Consider the following 22,506-nt stretch of genomic DNA (forward strand, 5'->3'; position numbering starts at 1 on the left):
AGCACACTAGTAGAATAATAGTCTGTGTAAAGTCTATTAATATGCACTTTATACTGGTCATGTGGTACAGAGTAAGATCTCAGGAGTCAGTCTGTCTGAGTTAAGACCCCTGCTTTTTTACTTATTAGCTCTTTAACCTTGAGTAATCATTTAAACTCCTTGTACCTCAGTTTCCCAACAATGAAGTAATAACAATATTTACCTCATAAGTTTATTGTAAACATGTAATGAAGATCTTTGCAAATAATAGCTACTATTATTATTTTAACTGTTTTTTAAATACTGTATTTTCTAATTTTTTACATTTTTTAGACAACTCCAGTAAGTGGAAATACATCATCTACTGGTAAACAGATTTGGTAAAACATACTGCCTTCAGGCTACCATCTTAATTATGACCCCTTCCCTTCCCTTTCCTTTCATTGTATTTAAAGGTTTAGACTAAATGAAATACAATGCAGTTATATAATGATAAATAAAATAATGATAAATCCTGTATTGTCCATTAAAAATGAATTTCAGTGAACTGCACTAACTGAAATTTACCATCTTATTGCAACACTACTCCTGTGGTCATTCTTGGTGATGTACACATAACATGTATGACCCTTCCAATACTCCATGGCCTCTCTCGCATGTAAGCTCTCCTTCAATGATCCTGTTCTTCCCCATTGCTCAACCTCTCAACTCCAAATCATGTTTTAGACCTTGTTATTATCAGTACCTGCAAGAGCATCTTGCTTTCTAGTCACCATCAGATTCCACTCCAGAGCTTTCCCCTTGTTCTGATATAAATAAATAAGTCCCACCAGAAGTTAGAATTTATACACTTGATTTTGCACTTCCTCACTCCCTTCATTGATCCACTTCTTCCCTTAGGAAGCTTAAAGTCCAATTATAATAAGCATTTTCTTGCATCCCCACCTCACCTCTCTTATCCTATCCCTAGTTTTATCTTTGTTTGGCTAACCCTCAACTCCAATTAAATCTAACTCCACCCACTCTGCATCTACACCAAAAACTGTGTGGCTGAATGTGACAAAAGGAAACACAATTAACTGACTGTTCTTATTAAATTCAGGTTTTCAATTCAGTCTTCAATGTCCCTGGCAATTACACAATGTTTTCCTGGTTCATTCAGACTCACACATGCCAAGAAGACTACTCCCTGGTCTGTCCTCTCTCTTTAAAACTCCAAAACTCCCTCCCCCCATCTTTTTTATCCACTGATTACTTAGCTTTCTATTTCACTGAGACAATGGAACAGTCAGAGTACAACCTCCATAAACCCCGTAACAACAACATTGTCTACCCACTTGCTTGCAATTATGCTAATATAATTTATGTTTTCTCCTGATAATATGGATTCACTCTCTGTGCTTCTAGCAAAGCCAACACACCCATCTGTGTCCTTGATTCTATCTCCTTTCAATTACTAAGGACTTAAGCAATTTTCCCTTTTTCTTTTTTTAAAGATATTTTTTATTTATTTGAGAGAGAGAGCGAGCAAAGCGAGAGCAGGGGTGGGGGCAGAAGGAGATGGAGAAGCAGACTCCCTGATGAACTGGGAGCCAAAACATGGGGCTCATTCCCAGGACCCTGGGATCATGACCTGAGCTGAAGGCAGATGCTTAACCGAGTCACCCAGGCTCTCCTCCCTTTTTAAAATAGATTAATTTTCCCCCTCTACTGGATTTTTCCCATAAGAATATATACTCAATTGTATTTATATCAGCTTAAAAATCTATTGGCCACATTATTACCTTCAGCTACCACACAATTCTCTCCTGTCCTTCATAGTAAAATACCACAAAAATGTATCTTCAGTAGCTGTGTGCTCTTCTCTCATTCTCCCTTGAAAAACTCCCAGAGGGCTTTCATACCTGTCAAACAGCCCTTATCACCACCACAAATCACTTCCACTTTCCTGAAGCCAGTGGTCACATCTAAAGCTTCTTCTCTCCCTTGACACATCAGTGTTTGACATTCCCTTCTCTTTAAACCTTTCTTACATGGTTTCAGGACATGAAAATCTCTTGGTTATTATTTTACTTATTTGGCTTTTACTTCTCTGTCTCCTTTCTTTGTGTCTCCTTTCCTTCTGTAACTCCTCATTTCCCTGACTCTTTTGTATTGGACATATACAGGACTCCACTTTCTCAATCATATTTCAATATGTAAACACTCCATCACCAAACTCACCCAGGCTAATGGTTTCATGGTTTTCCCCTGAGTATTAACTCAGGGAATTTTCATTTGCTCTTCCTTCTGCTTGGAAAATCCTTCTTCCATATATTCACATAGCGGAACCCCTCACTGCCTACAGATCTTCAGTCAAAATGCCCCAATCCCTTAATTTGTCTTCTGTATTATCCACCCTTTCATCTCTCTGGGGTTCAGTTTGGACATTTTTTCCCCTGATACTATCTTCCAGTTTATTGATTCTCTCTTTAGTCGTGTGGACATTTTTTTCCCTGATATTATCTTCCAGTTTATTGATTCTCTCTTTAGTCATGTTTAGTCATCTATTAGAACTATACACTTTGATCTTGGCTTTGATTATGGTGTCTTTAAGTTCTATATTTTTTGTTTCTTTTTTATGACTTTTATATTCTGCTACATTTTGAAGTCTTGTCTTTATTGTTTTAAAGATTTATTTATTTTAAAGAGAGAGAGGGATGGGGGAGGGGGCACAGGGAGAAGGTAAGAGAGAATCTCAAGCAGACGCCCTCCTGAGCACAGAGCCTGATGTGGGGCTCAATCTTACAATCCTGAGGTCATGACTTGAGCCAAAATCAAGTCAAAAGCTTAAGCAACCGAGCCACCCAGGCTCCCCATCTTTTATTTTTTTTAAGTATATTAAAGATAGTTAATTTAAAGCTTGGGCTTCAGATATAGACTACAATATATGGAATTCTATAGGTCTGTTTTTTGTTTCTTTTTTAAAAGTTGTTCTCTCTCTGTGTGTTTGTCCTTGTTTCTCTTGTTCTCTTCATGCAGTCTATTTATTTATTTATTTATATTTTTTTCTTCATGCAGTCTTGTCTCCTTTCATGCCTAATTAATTTTGAGTGAATGCTGGACATTACTTATGCAAAACCAGTGAAATAATTTGAGGCCTATTGTTACGTTATCATCTCCATTTCATGTCCATTTGGGAAGTGGCTGATTTGATAGAATTTGGGGATAATTTTAATCCAATTTCAAATATTAAGATGATTTGAAGCTGAAACTTAGTTTCTAGAAGGACCAGCTCTTTCTGATCACTCTCAGTTTTAAAATGTATGCATTTGAGTTCTCAAACCAGAGTGTAAGTGGGAGTTATTACAGACACCCTCTGTTGATGAACCTGGTCTCTAATTTATTTACCCTATCCCACAAAATTTTCAAATATGCCCCTAAGTTTCTTAGACTCACACCAACTTTTCCGGATCAAGCAAATATACTTAGGAGTAAAAGACCTCTGCATATTGGACTCACCCCTCTAGGTGTCTTTGTCTTTTGTCTAGGTTTTGGACCCATAATCATTCATAATCTTCTTAGCTCTATAATGACATTAGGCAGACATTGAAAAATATTTTAGACAACTTTTCTATATGTCCTCCATAGGGGTATTGGTTCAAATTACTCTGTATATATACTTTTCTGTTATTTCTTTATCTCTTATTTTATCTTTCCTTCCTCAATTTCAACACTGTCTCCCCAAGTATCAGCCAAAAAACATATTTATATATAATTGAAATATAAATGATGTTAATTAGGGGTGCCTAGGTGGCTCAGTCATTAAACGTCTGCCTTTGGCTCAGGTCATGATCTTAGGGTCCTGGGATTGAGCCCTGCATTGGGCTCCCTGCACAGTGGAAAGCCTGATTCTCCCTCTCCCACTCCCCCTGCTTGTGTTCCCTCTCTCACTGTCTCTCTCTCTGTCAAATGAATAAATAAAATCTTTTAAAAAATAATGTGAAGTAAATATTTTAGAAATCATATCACTTTGGAGAAATCACATCTCTCTGAATTAATATATTAAAGTATTAGATATCCAGTAACTGAGTAAATGGAAATAATAATTTGAACTGCAATCTTTTTTATTTGTAGGAAATAATTGCAAATTTTACATAGAAAAGATAGTAGTTGGAAGTATTAATAATTGCCGTAACTGGACTTACTTCTGACACAAGATGGAATGAATTGTGCCAGGAAAAGTTAAACCAGAAGTTTAATAGGCCTGTTCATAGGACCATGTGCCTAAATATATTTCCAAAGATAAGATATATTTCCAGACTTTTTCTACTGGTCTTTTAGTCACTATTCTTCTTCTCCTTCTCCTTCTTCTTCTCCTTCTTCTTCTTTCTTCTTCTTTCTTCTTCTTCTTTTCTTCTTCTTCTTTTCTTCTTTTCTTCTTCTTCTTCTTCTTTCTTCTTCTTCTTCTTTCTTCTTCTTTCTTCTTCTTCTTCTTCTTCTTCTTCTTCTTTTTTTAAAGATTTTATTAATTTATTTGAGAGAAAGAGAGAGAGTGTGCACGAGTGTGGGAGGGCAGAGGTCAAAGCAGACTCCCCGCTGAGCACGGAGCCAGACACCTGGGGCTCCGTCGCAGGACCCCGATATCATGACCTGAGCCGAAAGCAGCTGCTTACTGACTGAGCCATCCAGGGGCCCCTAGTCAGTATTATGCTATTTTCTTCTTCCTTATTGAATACTCTTGAGTTTCTAATCATCCCTCTAATTTGAGTAGAGACCAACCAAACATATCCAAGTACACAGTCACATGGGTGAAATTGGATGGATCCAGAAATGTATTTTGGGAACACAGTCAACAAAATTAGGACAAAAATCACAGACCAAATCTACCAAAATGGGGTTTATTGAGGAGAGTAGTTTTGTTGACTATTATTTTCATTATTATGGAAAATAATTGAATTCACACAAAGTAGGCAATCTATTTTGAATAACTGTTTACTTTTCAGGTCCTCATTTATGCAAGAGATGCATATTGAGAGCATTTCTGAACTTTAGTAAAGATGGATGCTACTTTCAAAAGCAAAAATACAATTAAAAGGAAAGAGGAGCAGTCTAAAAAACTTTGCTAAGAATAAGCCTATCTATTTCCTGGAATCTCTCTTTACAATGCACTCTCTGTCAAACTGAGACCAAGGTGATGTTTAAGGCTGAATCCTCCCTCATTGCTCTCAGTAATAGGAAAAGCAGAGACCTAGCTATGTGATAATAACAATGAACACTGTCAACTAAGGCTCATATACCTGAAAAATTAGCATCATAGACTAAAATTTTATGCATTTTGGTCCTTCCTTGAGAAAAAAAAAAAAAAAAAAACATCTGTTCCTGCTTGCTCTTGCATGTTTCTTATGAATATGGAAAATAGAGTAGAGCTCTAAAATTCTCTAGGTCCTTTTGGACTAAATTTGATAGGGGAAATTGGGAGAAGATGAAGGTAAGGGTGTTATAGAAGACTAAAAGATATTTTCTTGTGTTTTGTATTCAAAAGATGTGTATGTACATTTGTATGTCTTTTATTCACATTGCTCTGTAAAAGGTATCACCTATGTAACACTAACCATTACAGACTTCCTCTTTAGTATCCCCTGCTGTGCACTTAGCAAAATACCCTGTATGAAGTGCAGAACATATTAAGGAAAAGAAGTTCAGACATAGCCATAGTAATCTTCATGACTCCTATGTACTGTGAAAATATGGCCAAATTTAAAATATCTGTGGACCTCCAGGCTCCTTATTTTGCATACCTGTTTTCCGAACTATGAAACTCTATCAGATTTTTAAAAATTTTTCTCTGAAATGCTTTTCAACGTCATCATTAAATGTTTTTCAACTTCATCACTAGGCTGATCTATAGTCCCCAAAGTTTTAATCAAAGTTTTAGGTACTGTGTAGATATAATTAAACAGTACACCTTAAAGATAGATTATCTTGGATGGGATACAATTAGTTAGTCAGGAAACCTTGAAAGATTTCTGCTTCCTCAAGAGAGAGGGATGGAGGGAAGGTGGGGTGGGGGAGGGGAGAGAGAGAGAGAGGAGAGAAGGAAAGAAACAGCGATTGATTGAATTCAGCCTCTGGATGACATCTCCAGTCCATGCCTGTGGGTTCCATCCAGTCTGCTATCAATCTTCCCTTGTTTGCTTTGTGGACTAAGGACTATGGATTTAGGACTTGCCTAGCCAGACCCCACTACTGTGTCAGCCAATTCTTTATCATCAATCTCTGTCTCTGTCTCTATTTCTCTCTCCCTCTTTACCTGTCTCTGTCTCTCTTTGTCTCTCTCTCTGTCTCTTTTTCCCTTTCTTCTCTATAGGTTCTGCTTCTCTGTTTGAACCCTGACTGATAATTAGTGCAAAACTTTTCCATAAAAATTACCTGTATTGAAGAAAACACATTTTTGAACAACTCAGAGACTAAGATGCAACAGAGAGTTTTTAAAATTTTATTTTTATTAACAATTTATTTCTTAGAGCAGTTTTAGGTTCATAGCAAAATTCAGAGGAAGGTAAAGAGATTTCCCATATATCCCTTGTCCCCACCCATGCACAGTCTCCCCTCTTATCAACATTCCCCACCAGAGTGGTATATTTGTGACAATTGATGAACCTGCCTTGACACATAATTATCACCAAGGCCCATAGTTTACCTTAAGACTTACTGTTGATGTTGTACATTCTGTGAGTTGGAACAAATGTATAATGGCATATATCCTTAATTTTAGTATCATACAGAGTCTTTTCACTGCCCTAGAAATCCCCTGTACTCTTCCTATTCATCCCACTACTCCCCTCCCCTGCAACCACTGACCTTTATACTGTCTCCATAGTTTTGTCTTTTCCATAATGCCATACATTGTAATCATATATATACATTTAAATGCAAATTTGAAAACAAATTTGTTTCTTTCACTTAGTACTATGCATTTAAGTTTCCTCCATATCTTTTCCTAGCTTGATAGCTCATTTCTTTTTAGTTCAGAATAATATTCTATTGTCTGCATTTACCACAGTTTATTTATCCACTTACCTACTAATGGGCATTTTGGTTATTTCCAAGTTTTGGCAATTATGAATAAATCTGTTATAAATATATGTGTACAGGCTTTTAGGTGGACATAATTTTTAACTCATTTGGATAAATATCAAGGAGTCTAGTTGCTGGATCATATGATAAGAGTATGTTTATTTTGTAAGAAACTTCCAGACTGTCTTTCAAAGTGGCTGTATTATTTTGCATTCATACCAGCAATGATAGTTTCTGTTGCTCCACATCCTTGTCCGTATTTGGCATCGTCTGTATTCTGCATTTTGGCCATTCTAATAGGTATGTAGTTGTATCTCATTGTTGTTTTAATTTGTGTTTCCCTAATGACATATGATATGGAACATCTCTTCATGTGGATACTTTCCATCTGCATAACTCCTTTGGTGAGATGTCTATTAAGGTCTCTGGCCCATTTTTAATGGGATTGTTTTCTTACTGTTGAAATTCAAAAGTCCTTGTATATTTTGGATGGTAATCTTTTATCAGATGTGTCTTTTGCAAATATTTTCTCCCAGTCTGTGTCTGTCTTTATATTCCTGACATGGTCTTTTTCAGAGCAGAAATTTTAATTTTAATGAAGTCCAGTGTATCAATTATTTATTTCTTGGGTCATACCTTTGGTGTTGTATCCAAAATGGCATTGCCACACCCAAAGTCATCTAGATTTTCTTTTATGTTACCTTCTGGATGTTTTATAGTTTTACATTTTATATTTAGGTTTCTGACCCATTTTGGATTAATTTTTATAAAGAGTTTAGGGTCTGTGTCTAGTTTGGTTTTTTGTTTGTTTGTTTGTTTGTTTTGCATTTGGATGGCTAGTTTTTCCAGCACCATTTGTTAAAAACACTTATAGTATGTATGGTGACTAACATAACATAATAAAATAAAATAAAATAAAAACTCTTTGTTTGCTTTGTTTTGTTTTTTAATGCATGTTTCCATTGACTTTCATCAAGAAAAGAGCAAATCACTTCCTTTATTTCTTATACCGGGCTTGGTCAAGATCCAGCACAGTGATTTTCTTTCTTCCTTACTTTCCTTTCTTTCCTTTCTTTTCTTCCTTCCTTCCTTTTTTCCTTCCTTCCTTCCTTCCTTCCTCCTTCCTTCCTTCCTCCTTCCTTTCTTTCTTTCTTTTTCAGTCTAGAGGAAGGAAATTATCTCACATTGCACTCAGGTCTGTCTCCTTACAATGTTGTCAATTTCATTTCTATTTTAGACATGCTAAATGGAATAAAATTTAATAAACAAAGTAAAAATTCTTTAAGAAATAATTTTCTCTCTGCTACAGAGAATATGAAATATTTTGTCCCGTTTTATAGCATATACACATCTCCTAGTTTGTGGATTAAGCACATTCCAGCAAATTTACTATAAATTATACATAGATAATATATAGATAATTTTATTAGTCCATGGAATACCAATGTAGTTTTCCCACGAATATAAGATTACATTAAAAAGTTTTGGAAAAAGAAAATGATATGACAGGGATTTTCCTGCATATGACAAAATGTTAGACAGAAGTTGATTTTAACTGCAGAGATTTGTCACTTACAAAATCATGTTCCCAGTGTTGCAAGTTTTTGGCCTCAGTACCTTTCCTATCATTCAGTTTGGGACTCTTATGGACCACAAGAATACCTCATATACATAATGAATATTTTAATGAGCCTCTGATTCTAATCTTAGAAAATTGATTTCCTCTTCCTGTTTCATAGTAGTATTTATATTGCCAAAGGAATTTAATGATGACTATTTGTGCCTCAAAATTCTTTAAGATTGAGTGTTATGGTTTCAGACCGTAAATTAGGTTACTACTTCGTAACTATATCAAGTTCAAATAGTTACATATTACGTTTCTGAAAGAGTATCTATAGCTTACAACACACAGGATACGTTTTCAGTGTATGATTTTAAATATAATATTTTACAAATTGTCAAACAGTGTTTTTATTTTCAGTTACTCCATATGTGAAGAAAACATACACAACTCTTTGAAGAAAAACTGACGGTCTTAATATTTGAAACACAGTTGCAATTATTCATTTTAATGAGCTTCTAAAAGGTTATATACATTTATAAAATGACCATTTGCTAGAGGTGGTATATATACTTTATCATTATAGGAATTAGTTTTGTGAAAATAGTGATGTAATGATATCTTAGAACAGTTCAGTTTTATTTAGAAGAATATATCTATATTAAATCTATATTTTTAATAACACATTTGTCTATATAGAACAGAAATCCTAAGCAAAGAGTGTCTTAAAGAAATAACAATTTATTTGTTCCACATAATAAGTTGAAAGAATTGCAGAGCTGATGCAGCTGTTCAGCTATGCCCTCAGTGATCAGGCTCTCTCTATGTTTCTGTCTGTCATCCACAGTGGGGGTAGACCCCTACCACCATGCTTGTCAATTAATGGAAGCAAGAGTTCTGCTATTCATGTGCATGTTCCAAGAAGGAAGAAAATATGTTTAAGAGGAAAAAAAAAAAAGTTTTTCATGACAAGACTTCTCTTTCTCCTTCTCTTCCTCCTCCTCTTCTCCCTCCTCATCTCCCTCTTTTCTTTCTTTCTTTCTTTCTTTCTTTCTTTCTTTCTTTCTTTCTTTCTTTCTTCCTTCCTTCCTTCCTTCCTTCCTTCCTTCCTTCCTTCCTTCCTTTCTTTCTTTTTCTTTCATTTGGGAAGATGCTCCATATTCAGGGACTTGCACCTGTATCTCATTGGAAATTGGTATATATTGCGAATCCCCTATTTGGAAGGGATGTTATTAGATGAAGTATTTATTTTACTAACTTCTAAAGTAGGAAAAAGGAAGCAAGAAGAAAGTTGGTAATAGATGTTCAGTGAATTAACTTTGTCAAATCCTTCTGTTTTGTTTTGTTCTGTTATTTTTTCTTTACTGTTATGTAACAAACCATCTCAGAATCTAATGGTTTAAGTGATTTTATTTGATTTTTCAGATTTTATTTTCAAAAATTTCCAAGGAATTTAGGAAATGGCCAAGTGCTGAGTTTGTCTCTGATCCACATGGCATGGCATAAGATAGGGCTCTGGGAAACATGTCAGAAGATCACAGCACAGAGCAGTCAAGCTGTCAGAATTTCTCACAATCTCTCAAAGCTATAGAAGCAAAAGCTTGACTTTGGAGATGCCAAGGAGCTCCAAACTTGGAGGTCCAAAATCCCAGAGAGAATGGAGATGTAGAGAAGTAAATCTAGGGGCGCCTGGGTGGCTCAGTCATTAAGTGTCTGCCTTCAGCTCAGGTCATGATCACAGAATCCTGGGATCGAGCCCCGTGTCAGGCTCCCTGCTCCACGGGAAGCCTGCTTCTCCCTCTCCCACTCCCCCTGCTTGTGTTCCCTCTCTCACTGTGTCTCTCTCTGTCAAATAAATAAATAAAATCTTTTAAAAAAAATAAATAAATCTGATATTCCAGTTTTCCCCTGGAAGCACATGCCAATTTCTTAAGCTGCATAGGGCTAAGAGATAACAAGGAAGTAAAAGGCTTCTAAAACACAGAGAAGAGTTTTCATCAGTCTTAAAGTGCTAGGGAGACAAAAATTGGAAATAGAATCTGCCAAAAAGGAAAGAATCTAGAATATCCCAGCTCCCAGATAGGATAAATATTAATATAGGGATTATTCAGAAGAAGAATCTTATAAAAAATCTTTATAAAAATCTTAGAAAAACTGTACTAAACTTTAAGTGAGGTCAGTTCCTGCTCTATCCCCCCTTCAAAAAATAGATTTTACGCACTCTGGAGGCAATAATATTTTCAGAATTTTCAAAAACATTCTATACACAATATCCAACTGGACTGTATTGAACTGTATACCCTAAAAGATATGTTCAAGTACTAACCCTGGTACCTGTGACATGGTGAAAAAAGCCAACGGTTGTATAATTGGATTCCCGGCAAAGTAGGGCAGAGAGAATGAAGCAGAAACAAAATTTGAAAAGATAATGGGGTGACAAACATCTCTCTATATCCTCAGGACACTCTTTTGAACACTGATACAGTGAATAAAAAGGAGACTCTTAGATTTTTACATCACAGTTAAACAGTTAAACTCTGGTAACAGAAATCATATATAAGAAGAACAACACGGAAAGTGCAAGTTTTAAAATAGGCAAAAATCTTATATACTCACTTTACAAAATAGGAATCCAAATTGTCAATAAACACACACACACAAAAAAAACATACTGAAACTTTTAAGTACCCAAAAATCCACAAATCAAAACCACAGTGTGATACCACCAATGTGACAACCGCTGTAAGAACAAAAGGCAAAAGCCTGACAATCAAGATGGAACAACTGTTAAGAATGAAGGGCACCTAGAATGCTCACGTAATATTGGTTATTCTTGCTCATACCACTTTGCAAAATTCTCTGGCATATACTCTGTTGCAGCAATTTCCATTCTTAAGTAAATACCCATCAAAATTGCTTCCATAGTTAACCAAAAGATATGTACAAGGATGTTCATAGCAGTGTCACTCATAATAAAAAAAGTGACACCAAATGTTTATCAACATTGGAACAGAGAAAGATACATAGTGTATTACAGCAAAATGTCATACAGCACTGAGAATGAATGAGGAATTGCTGTACTCACAACAAATTTGAATGTCACAAGCACACTGTTGAATAGGTGAAGACAGATACGTGTACGTACTGAATAACTCCATTTACCAAAACACAACATCACAAAATGAAACAAGCAACAAACCTGTATTGTTAGAATTCATGATAATGGTTATTTTTTAATAAAGATTTTATTTATTTATTGGAGAGAGAGAGATTGAGAGAACAAATGGGAGGAGGGGCAGAGGGAGAAGCAGACTCCCTGTGGAGCAGGGAGCCTGACTCAGGACTCAAACCCAGGCCCCTGAGATCATGACCTGAGCCGAAGGCAGATGCTTAACAGACTGAGCTACCCAGGTGCACTGGTTATTTTTTATAAAGATTGTATTTATTTATTTGAGAGAGGAAGAGAGAGAGAGAAAGAGAAGAAACAAGCCAAAAGTATTTTGCATTGTGTAGCACTGAAAATATTTTTAATTTAGTTTCTGTGGCCAGTGTCAGTAACTATGTTAAAATTCCGAGATACTAAATTGAATGATTCATAGCTGGGCAACCCATGTTTTTATTTGCTAAATGTGGGGGAGAGATGAGAGGGCCAGAAACATAGAAATCACAGTTTTTTGTAGCCTAATCTCAGAAGTGACATGCTATCACTTTTGCATATTTTGTTTGTTAGAATAGAATAACTCAATGCCATGAATACCGGGGGTGGGAATCTTTGGGAGGTCCTTTTAGAGGATGCCTACTGCATCCCTTACCATGGATCTTCAGTCAGGACCTGACTCTGCTCTGTGCCTTCACCTTAAAATGCAGCCCCTCACCCCCTCTGGCTCTTATTCGTTTCTTTTAGACTCTATGTCTCCTGCCACAGTGTCATTGTTCATACATTTACTTCTTCCCAGAAGGCCTCTCCCTTCCACCTCTGTGTACTTAACTCTCCTCATCTTTTGGATTTTACGTTTATTTCATTATACCCTTTTTTTCTCAATTCGACCTTAGGTCTCAGGGGTAGGACCAGATAAAATATAAGATGCCCACTTAAATTTGAACTTCAGATAAAAAATGCATATATAATCTTTATCTAAAATTCAAATTTCACTGGCATCCTGTATTTTTATTTGCAAAATGTAGCAACTTCACCTGTGAAAGACATAATAAATCCTTGAGTTCCGAGGTCAGGTCTGGCCTATAGGGGATTTCCATAAATACTTGTTGGGTCAGTAAGTGATAATTTTTATTCCTGTAGGTTTTCAGAAGAGATTAATTATGTAAATCAGGAGTACAATGTTTCTTAGTTGCTTAATAACTTATTATGATTTAGAAAGATTCACTTACTATACTTTTAGATAGGTCTCCTTTTCAATGAGCTGATATCAACTATTCTTAATGATTTCATAACTTGTGTCCAATTTCTTCTTATCCAGAAAATCCTGGCCTTAACATGCACCATATAGTAAAGAGGGTAATCATCTTTTAAAGTCATTTCAGAGACAGAATTGTAAAATACAAAACCTTGTAATTTCAATAGAGCAACAGAAATATTTTGTGCCTTAGTTGTTTTTCTTTGTGAGTAGGAATGATGTGAGAACAAATTGGGTGGATCAGAATAAAGTAGTGAGAACACACGGCATGTACAAGGTACGTAACGAATCCCCTCTTGAGTCCTTCTTCCCTCCTCATCATGTACATACTTTAAATTAGCCAAGACAAAATATACTGATCATGGTGAAAATAGGAAGCCTCTAACAATAATGGAAGACCTCAAAAGCAAAAAAAAATGTCCTTTTACATTTCTAATCCATTTACAGAATTAGCCAAACCATTGTAAATAAAGGTAGTTGAGACTTGAATTAAGTTTGATTTTTTACTTTTTTTTTTTTTTTTGAGAGAGAGGGCACAAGAGGGGGCGAAGGGGGAGGAGAGAAATAGAGGGAGAGAGAGAATCTCAAGTAGGCTCCACGCCAAGTGTGGAGGGCTTGATCTCACCACCCTGAGATCATGACCTGAGTCAAAATCAAGAGTCGGCTGCCTAACTGACTGAGCCACCCAGGCGCCTCTGTTTTACTTTTTTAAATTCATTCATCCATCCATTCATTTACACCAGAGCTGAAGTATACAACAAATTTGCTTGGGAATAAAATGGGTATATAGAATACAAAGAAATTTTCTATGTATGATTTAAATCTTGAGCTCTGACAGGAAATAATAATGAGCTTAAATAATGTCAGATTAGGGAACACAGAACAGAAGGATCACCATGCAAGCGTAGGCAAACTTGTGGTGCACCCCCTTCACACACAGACAGCATCGTTTAATTACTGGTTCAATGCTAGGTTAATAATCACTATCAACTGTCACATTTACTTAAGGCTTTTCTGAGAAGATATTAACACAGTCATTGACATTGTAGCTTGAGATTTCTATAAAATAAGTATGCTAGGCAGGAAGATTATGTGGGGGACTTCATTATACAGTATGCAGGCAAATGTATATTTTTGGGGGGGTTATTTTATTGAGGTATAATTGACATGTAACATATTAGTTTCAGGTGTACAATGTAACGATTCAATATTTGTATATATTAGTAAAATGATCGCCACAATAAGTCTAATGTTCATGTTTTTCTTGTGATGAATACTTTTAAGATCCACTCTCTTAGCAGATTTATTATAGTATTTTAGTTAATATAAATAATGTTTAAAACAAAATAAAAATCTGTAATTTTTCATACTTTATTCCTCCTAATGGAATCTGGTTAGGAAGACTGCCAGTCAAGATAAACAAAATACACCATAGTTGGAGATTAGATTTAGGTTAATATATTTTTTCTCTCTTTTTTTTTAAAGATTTTATTTATTTGTTTGACAGAGAGAGAGACAGCGAGAGAGGGAACACAAGCAAAGGGAGTTTGAGAGGGAGAAGCAGGCTTCCCGCCAAGCAGGGAGCCCGATGTGGGACTCAATCCCAGGACCCTAGAATCATGACCTAAGCTGAAGGCAGACGCTTAACGACTGAGCCACCCAGGCGCCCCATATATTTTTTTTTCAAAGGTGAATTAAAGATATTTATTTATTTTATTATTTTTAAAGATCTTATTTATTTGACAGAGAGAGACACAGCAAAGAGGGAACACAAGCAGGGGAAGTGGGAGAGGGAGAAGCAGGCTCCTAGCTGATCAGGGAGCCCAATGCTGGGCTCAATTCCAGGACCCTGGGATCATGACCTGAGCCGAAGGCAGATGCTTAATGACTGACCCACCCAGGCACCCCATGAATTAAAGATTTTTAATAGAATATTCTGAATCATTATCCTTAGTCATATTACAAATGTTTATTTGTATGTTCATCTAACATCCTGTCTTTCAGTAAGTCTTGTTACATTCATGTTTAAACTATAGACCAATTGGGCCACATCTATTCACATTCACTGCTAATAATATTCTGGCACAAGCTTCCACTATGTGACACTTGCCAAGACTACTTCCTGGACAGTTTATATGCTGAATGTTCTTGACCTTCCTTCAGTCTGTTCTCCAGTTAGCATTCAGAATGCTCTTTTATAAACAGATCAGAGCATGCCACTCCCCTAGTGAAAAAGACTTCTCATCTCATAAAGAGTAGTCAAGCGTTTTAAATAGCCTACAAAGTCTTCCACAACCTGGGTATTTTACACTTCACTTAATATTCTTCTTTCAGCTCCTTTTAGTTACACTGAATTTATGTTGTTCCTAAAACATACTGCATCTATTCCTGCCTCAGAGAATACATGTTTTTCCCTTTACCCAGAATACACTTCCTGATATTTTATAGTGTCAATCTTTCCCATTATTTATGCCTCTAATCAAATGTCACCTTCTCAGGAAAAGTTTTCCTGACTACTTCACTCTAAACAGTATGATTTCTTTCAAAGCAAAAATTTGTACCAAAGTTAAGCAGGCAAGGCAGACCATATTTAAAGATATTGATATAGGCGATAAAGACCATAACTGAGTTTGAATTCAACTTCACTGAAACAAAAGGAATACACTTTGTAAGAGCTGGGGTAAGGGAGGCAAATCTTAGGCCGTTTGTGATTATTAATTGGCTTTATCCAAAGGAAAAACAAACTTTTCATATCTTCATGACAGGAGATAATTTTACAACTTGGAGCAACATCCTACCTCAATTAGGCTCCAACCCTATCTTCCACTGATGACATTTCAAAAGGATGGCTCTCAGGTCCTTGACAAATAAATCCATGGATTGTAAAACTGGAAAGAGGCTTTAAAAGGATTTATATGTTAAAGGGGCAAAGAAAGAGTTTATGATTACAAGTTTTCTAAAGTAAATGTTCAAAAAAAGGAGGTCAATCACTTCCCTCTATACTTGCAATGAACAAATGGAATTTGAAATTAAAAACACAATACCATTCACATTAGAACCCCCCAAACTGAAATACATAGGGCATAAATCCAACATAATACGTACAAGACCTATATGAGAAAAACTACAAAATTCTGATGAACAAAATCCAAGAACTCAGTAAATGAGATATTCCAAGTTTATGGATGGGAAGACCCAATATTCTTAACAGGTCAATTCTTTCCAACCTGTCTGTTTGTTCAACACAGTCCCAACCAAAATTCTGGCACATTATTTTGTAGATACTGACAACGGACTCTAAAATTTATATGGAAAGGCAAAAAAACCAGAAGAGCCAACATAAATTGAAGGAGATGTAGAAAGTTGGAGGACTGCCACTACCCAAACTTAAGACTTACTACAAAGCTAAAACAATGAAGACAGTGTGTTATTGGTGGAAGAATAGACAAATAGATCAATGGAACAGAATAGAGGGTCAGGAAAGAGAGTCTCACAAATATGGTCAACTGATCTTTAGAAAAGGATCAAACACAATAAATGGAGCAAAGAGAGTCTCTTCTACGAATGGTGCTGGAACAACATCCACATGCAAAAAGATGAATGTAGAAACATACTTTATACACATTTCACAAAAATTAATTCGGAATGCATCACAAACCTAAATGTAAAATGCAAAACTATAAAACTCTTAGAAGAAAATATAGGAGAAAACCCAGATGACCTTGACAATGACTTTACAGATACAGGACCAAAGGCATGATCCACAAAAGAAAGAAACTGGATTTCATTAAAATTAAAAGTAGTATCAAGAGAATGAGAAGATAAGCCAAAGACTGGGGAAAAGTGTATGCAAATAATGTCCTAATAAAGGACTGTGATCCAAAATATACAAAGAACACTTAAAACTCGACAATAAGGAAACAAGCAACCTGATTAAAAAATAAGCCAAAGACTTTAATAGATACTTCACCAAGAAAGATACACAGCAAATATTCACATGAAAAGATACTCTATATGTCATCAGAGAAATGTAAGTTAAAACAACAATGAGATACCATCACACACCTATTAGAATGGCCAAAATCCAGGGCACTGACAACAACAAATGCTGGTGAGGATGTGGAGCAACACAAACTTTCATTCATTGTTGATGGAAATGCAAAATGATAAGTCATTTTGGAAGAAAGTTTGGCTGTTGTTTTTTTTTTTTTTTTTTTCAAAACTAAGCATACCCTTACCATGGAATCCAACAATTGTACTCCTTTATATTTGCCCATATGACTTGAAAACTTATGCCTGCACAAAATCCTGCACACACATGTTGGTAGAAGGTTTATTCATAATTGCCAAAATGTGGAAGCTAACAAGATGGCCTTTTGTAGGTGAATGGATAAATACATCCAGAAAATAAAATATTATTCTGTACTAAAAAGAAATAAACTGTCAAGTCATAAAAAGGCATGGAGGAAGCTTGAATTCATAATACTAAGAACTAAGTGCTAATGTGAAAATGCCATATACTATTTGATTCCAACTATAAGACATTCTAAAAAAAGCAAAACTATAGAGACAGTGAAAAGGTAAGTGGTTGTGAGAGGATAGGTAGAAGGAAGGGATGAAAAGGTAGAACACAGAGGGATTTTTAGGGCAGTGAAATACTCAGTATGAAAATATATTGATGGAGGGGCGCCTGGGTGGCTCAGTTGGTTAAGCCTCTGCCTTCAGCTCCAGTCATGATCCTGGGGCCCTGGAATCGAGCCCCACATCAGGCTCCCTGCTTGGTGGGAAGCCTGCTTCTCCCTCTCCCACTCCCCCTGCTTGTGTTTCTGCTCTCGCTGTGTCTCTCTCTGTCAAATAAATGAATAAAATCTTTAAAAAAAAAAAAAGAAAAGAAAATATATTGATGGATACATGTCATTATACATTTGTCCAAACTCATAGAATGTACAACACCAATGGTAAACCCAAGTCTAAGCTATGGAAATTGGGTGATTATGATATACCAATGAAGGTTCATCCATTGTAACAAATGTAGCACTCTCGTGGGGGAAGCTGATGATGGGGGAAGCTGATAATGAGGGAAGCTGTGCATGTATAAGGACAGGGAATATATGGTAAATCTCTCTACCTTCCTCTCAGTGTTGCTGTGAATCTAAAATGGCTCTAAAAAATAAAGTATATTAAATGATATGTATTTATATTTTGTAAAAAAGAAAAGAAGGAAGGAAGGAAGGAAGGAAGAATGAAAGAAAGAAAGAAAGAAAGAGAAAGAGGAAGGAAGGAAGGAAGGAAGGAAGGAAGGAAGGAAGGAAGGAAGGAAGAAAGAAAGGAAGGAAGGAAGGAAGGAAGGAAGGAAGGAAGGAAGGAAGGAAGGAAGAAAGAAAGAAAGAAAGAAAGAAAGAAAGAAAGAAAGAAAGAAAGAAAGAAAGAAAGAAAAAGGAAAAGAAAGAAAGAAAGAAAGAGAAAGAAAGAAAGAAAGAAAGAAAGAAAGAAAGAAAGAAAAAAAAAAGAAAGAAAGAAAGAAAAGAAAGAAAAAGGAGGAAGGACTTGGATTCAGGAAGAAGGGTGTCTTAAAATTTAGTGACACTGATGGGAATGTTAAGGGTGTTTGGGTCATATTCTTCCCCTTATCACTTTACCCACATCCTTCCCCTGTCACTTTATTCCCTTACTTATTTTTATTTTTTTTCTTTTAACTTGGTTATGACTTTATTTTTTCTCCATAGACTGTATGTTTTATAACAACAGCAATTTTGCCTATGAGGTTCAGAACCGTATCTCCATAATATAGATATATTCCTGGCACACAGTATTTAGTTATCCTTAAAATTAGAAAAAAAATAAAATTAATTGATAATTAGACCACACAGTTTATTATAAAAGCATAATGAGTTGAGAAAACAAAAAAATGTTAAAGTATCACTGTTAAGGTTATATGGAATATCTATCAGACTGTATTTAAAAGTAATTGACAATTTTGAGGTAGGAAATTAGCAAAAAGTGTTCACCTGTTATATTCTCACCATCTTTATATATGATGAAACCCATGAGCTAAAGCAAGTTTTTAAAAAATAAACTTTCCCTTTGCTTTGATGTCTCCAAATCTCAATTACAGGCTCTCACAAAGGTGATGATAATACTGATCTTTGAACAAATCTGAAGGGCAGAGTGAGAATGAGGGAAAAGACTTTCATGGCCAAGAGCTCTTAGAAATCAGAGCCTGAGGCAAAAGCTCAGGTGTTAATACTTTGTGATAGAGTATACTCCCAGGGAGGCAGAGGAGTGATTTGTGATAAGCTGATTGCTCGGCCCTACTAGCTATTTTCATGAAAGCTCTATAAAGCTATTGCATCACTGAACCAAATCTGTAGTAGGAGAGAGGGAGAAGAAATCTACCAAGCATTGTGTGGCATGGCAGGACTTGGGACCCTGTTGGGACCTGCCTGTTGAGCCACCTGAGGGATCAGCAGCCGCTCTCCTACTGGCTTCAAACCACCCCCCCACCCACCCACACCGCCTCCATGCCCCATAACTCTTGACTTCCTATAGCAGCAGCAGTGGCAAAAAAAGTATGGAAGCAACACCGACTCTTTCTAGTGAATCCCCAGCCTCAAATCAAGGGAATTTCAGAGATCTTTGAATTTGATATAGTTCACCCTGTGGGCCACTCAGACCAGTTTGCACCATCTTATAATATCTAGATCTTTCCTGGAATAAAAAAATGTGTTCTTCCCCTCCACCCCCAACCTTGAAGTGGGGTATGAGGGTGGGGAGTAAAATACCTCAAGGTGGTAGCAAGCTGCCATCTCCTAAAAAGAACTAAGAAGTGCTTGCACATCTGCTCCTGAAGCTATTACTGATGACCAGCATGTCCCTCTCTACCTCTAAAACTCAAGTTCCTTCACCCTGGACAGGACTTCAGCTGGTCTGGTTTGCTTGTCAGATTGTATAATCAAAATAATCAGCTCTGAGGGGTTTGTATCCTTCGTGGTCTTATCCTTGGTGGGGCATCTCTGCTGAAATACACCACGGCTGTCACTAGGCATGGAAGCACCAGGATACACCTCAGTAAAAACATTTGGTTACAGACATTCTTCTCTTTATTCCTGTGTGGCAGCAACCCTGGAGATTCATGGTAATCAGAGTTGATTATCCCTTCCAGTTTGTAACTCCTTTACCTGCTTTCCGGTCCTTTGGCAAAAGGGTACTAAAGTAATCAGATGGTAGCCATAGCTCTCAGTTCAGTGGAACCTGACAGAAGCTTTCTGCCCATGGAAACAAGAACTTGTAACGGACAGGGTTTAAATTTATGAACGGGGAAGCAGAAATTCCACAATAAAATTCCTGAATGTGGAAGGGGTCAGATCTATGTCTACCCTTTGTTTCCCATATCTATATATTGAAGATATTGGGGATATAGTACTTTTTATCAGTCAATGGATAAATGCATATACCCATGATAGAGGATAGTGTTCCAAACCTACAAGTTATTTCCCCTGTGTTGGCGGTTCTAGCTGAGACTTCAGATTGGCTATGTGTGGCTAACCATGCACAGAAGATCAGTGAATCTCATTGCCATCTGCCATAAAAAGAGCTTCTTGATGCAGGATCTAGTTACAATGTAGCTGTAAAGTGCTGCCTTGTCTTTGCCCCAAGCTCAAAATAAAGCTGTTCCTTTCTAGCCCTGTCCGCCATGGTGCTTAGCAGCCAGGGATGCATGGTCTCAGACATGTTTACCAAGTAAAACACTGACTTGAGGGATGCCTGGGTGGCTCAGTCGTTAAGCGTCTGCCTTCAGCTCAGGTCATGATCCCAGAGTCCTGGGATCGAGTCCCACATCGGGCTCCCTGCTCAGCGGGGAGCCTACTTCTCCCTCTCCCACTCCCCCTGCTTGTGTTCCCTCTCTCGCTGTGTCTCTCTCTGTCAAATAAATAAATAAAATCTTTAAAAAAAAATTAAAAAAATAACAACAACAAAAAAGAGTTTCTTGTTCTGAGGTGATATATGTGGAATATTAGGTCCCTAGAGCTGCCATTCTGTAAACAGAGAAGCAAATCTCTATTCAGAACAAGTATTAATTCTAGTAATAAAAAATTGCTACTTCCTCCCAGGAACAAGGGGACTGGGACCAATTTAACTGAATTTCCACCAAATAGTTGATGCATTTCAGATAGGTTTCATGAAGAAATGATATTGAAGAGTCAACTTTGTTCTCTGCTGTTGTCCAGGACTACCAATAGTAATATCAGCTCTGATGAAGTAGAACTATGATGTTGGATCCATGCAGAGCTGTTACCATGGCCACCCTGTGTGGGCCAGAGATCAAGCAGTGGAGAGCAGAGAGCTGAGGCTGGCTAACATCTAAATTCAAGCCATCCCATCTACCAAATAGTTGAGAGCCTTCTCTTGGTTGGATGCTCTCTGGTGGTTATTAACTTAAGTTGTATATACTTTATATGCCTCCCCATAGGAACATGCACAGGGCTCTTCCTCATACTACTTTGTTCTCAATTCCCCAGTCCTTTTCATTATTGCACAGGAGTTAATGCACATCTATACTGTGACTGATTCTTCATTGGTATCAAATGAACAACCTGTGTACTACTTATAGCTCTTCCCACGGGGAGAATTTTGCCTCCACAACTGTTAGTTACTTTTGAGAAGGCTGTAAATTGATAGGCATCCAATGCTGACTACCACCAACATAACATACCAACCACCGTGTGAAACAGATCCAAGTTATTTGCTTACTTGCTCTTCTGTCAGTTGGCCATAAATGCGCATTGAGGGAGAAGCACCAGTATAACAGATCTGATGACAGGAGTAACAAATACGTGAGCCGCCTGCTCATTCAATTTATATATGCTTTCTCAATCTTTCCTGGCCCATTCCAAGTAAAACATTTCCACTTGACAATGGAATACCAGTGGTTTGTGTGTTTGCCTGACATTATTCTTGGTGGCTCTGATAATCTGATAATGCATAGCTCATAATGAGTAATCACCTGGAGTTCCATGGTCAGGTATTCAGTCTTTATGAAAGCCCAATAGCACAATAAGAGGTGTAAGTGTGTTTAAGGGGGAATAGTCCTTTGACACAGAATGGCATGGCCATGCTTCACAACCTTACATGTCTGCTCTGCAAACAAAGGCCTGAGAACCAGGGGACACTATAGTGTAAAATCCCAGTCTGAGGGCTGGAAAAGATGAGATGAAATGTCCCAGTTTGAGCATGGAGGCAGGGAAAAAAGAGGTGAATTCCTTCTTCTTCCTCCTTCTGTTCTACTCAGGCCCTCAATGGACTGATACCTACCCATATTGGTAGATCTACTTTACTGAGTCCATTGATTCAAATGCTAAAGTTATCTGGAAACACCCTCACAGACATACCCGGAAATAACATTTAATATGGGCACCAGTGACCAATGAAGTTGACACATAAAATTAATCATTACATCCTCTAAGGGACTTAAAAACAGATTAAGCAGCATTT

General features: G+C 36.8%; 1 non-coding gene across 1 annotated transcript; it reads left to right on the forward strand.

The window, feature by feature from the left end:
- Positions 1–20,615: 20,615 nt before the first annotated feature.
- On the forward strand, positions 20,616–20,745 carry LOC118553120 (small nucleolar RNA SNORA63). Its single transcript, XR_004925831.1, has one exon. It is a non-coding gene; the product is annotated as a small nucleolar RNA SNORA63 (small nucleolar RNA).
- Positions 20,746–22,506: the final 1,761 nt, after the last annotated feature.

Source organism: Halichoerus grypus, chromosome 13 (assembly GCF_964656455.1).
Source record: "Halichoerus grypus chromosome 13, mHalGry1.hap1.1, whole genome shotgun sequence".
In the NCBI taxonomy this organism is placed as follows: domain Eukaryota; kingdom Metazoa; phylum Chordata; class Mammalia; order Carnivora; family Phocidae; genus Halichoerus; species Halichoerus grypus.